Source organism: Trachypithecus francoisi, unplaced genomic scaffold (genome assembly GCF_009764315.1).
Source record: "Trachypithecus francoisi isolate TF-2019V2 unplaced genomic scaffold, Tfra_2.0 Lachesis_group6, whole genome shotgun sequence".
Lineage (NCBI taxonomy): Eukaryota > Metazoa > Chordata > Mammalia > Primates > Cercopithecidae > Trachypithecus > Trachypithecus francoisi.
Genome location: NW_022681471.1, coordinates 77,048,389 through 77,050,247, shown reverse-complemented (window position 1 = coordinate 77,050,247; position 1,859 = coordinate 77,048,389).

Here is a 1,859-nt window from a genome sequence, read left to right as displayed (position 1 = left end):
ATATTAGCCCTTTGTCAGATGAGTAGATTGCAAAAATTTTCTCACATTCTGTACGTTGCCTATTCACTCTGATGGTAGTTTCTTTTGCTGTGCAGAAGCTCTTTAGTTTAATTAGGTCCCATTTGTCAATTTTGACTTTTGTTGCCGTTGCTTTTGGTGTTTTAGACATGAAGTCCTTGCCCATGCCTATGTCCTAAATGCTATTACCTAGGTTTTCCTCTAGAGTTTTTATGGTATTAGGTCTAACATTTAAGTCTCTAATCCATCTTGAATTAATTTTCATATAAGGAGTAAGGAAAGGATCCAGTTTCAGCTTTCTACTTATGGCTAGCCAATTTTCCCAGCACCATTTTAGATCTTTCCAGCTTTCTCTTGTGGGCATTTAGTGCTATAAATTTCTGTCTACACACTGCTTTAAATGTGTCGCAGAGATTCTGGTATGTTGTATCTTTGTTCTCTTGGGTTTCAAAGAACATCTTTATTTCTGCCTTCATTTCGTTGTGTACCCAGTAGTCATTCAGGAGCAGGTTATTCAGTTTCCATGTAGTTGAGCGGTTTTGATTGAGTTTCTTAGTCCTGAGATCTAATTTGATTGCACTGTGGTCTGAGAGATAGTTTGTAATAATTTGTGTTCTTGTATATTTGCTGAGGAATGCTTTACTTCCAATTATGTGTTCAATTTTGGAATAAGTGTGATGTGGTGCTGAGAAGAATGTATATTCTGTTGCTTTGGGGTGGAAAGTTCTGTAGATGTTTATTAGGTCTGCTTGCTGCAGAGATGAGTTCAATTCCTGTATATCCTTGTTAACTTTCTGTCTCGTTGATCTGTCTAATGTTGACAGTGGAGTGTTGAAGTCTCCCGTTATTATTGCATGGGAGTCTAAGTCTCTTTGTAAGTCTCTAAGGACTTGCTTTATGAATCTGGGTGCTCCTCTATTGGGTGCATATATATTTGGTATAGTTAGCTCTTCCTGTTGAATTTATCTCTTTACCATTATGTAATGGCCTGCTTTGTCTCTTTTGATCTTTCATGGTTTAAAGTCTGTTTTATCAGAGACTCAGATTGCAACCCCTGCTTTGTTTTTTGTTCTCCATTTGCTTGGTAGATCTTCCTCCATCCCTTTATTTTGAGCCCATGTATGTCTCTGCATGGGAGATGGGTCTCCTGAATACAGCAGACTGATGGGTCTTGAGTCTTTACCCAGTTTGCCAGTTTGTGTCCTTTAATTGGAGCATTTAGTCCATTTACATTTAAGGTTAATATTGTTATGTGTGAACTTCATCCTGCCATTATGATATTAACTGCTTATTTTGCTCATTAATTGATGCAGTTTCTTCCTAGCCTCGATGATCTTTACATTTTGGCATGTTTTTGCAATGGCTGGTACCATTTGTTCCTTTCCATGTTTAGGGCTTCCCTCAGGGTCTCTTGTAAGGCAGGCCTGGTGGTGACAAAATCTCTAAGCATTTGCTTATCTGTAAAGGATTTTATTTCTCCTTCACTTATGAAACTTAGGTTGGCTGGATATGAAATTCTTGGTTGAAAATTCTTTTCTTTAAGAACGTTGAATATTGGCCCCCACTCTCTTCTGGCTTGTAGAGTTTCTGCCGAGAGATCTGCTATTAGTCTGATGAGCTTCCCTTTGTGGGTAACCCAACCTTTCTCTCTGGCTGCCCTTAAGATTTTTTCCTTCATTTCAACTTTGGTGAATCTGACAATTATGTGTCTTGGAGTTGCTCTTCTCGAGGAGTATCTTTGTGGCATTCTCTATATGTCCTGAATTTGAATGTTGGCCTGCCCTACTAGGTTGGGGAAGTTCTCCTGGATGATATCCTGAAGAGTGTTTTCCAACTTGGTT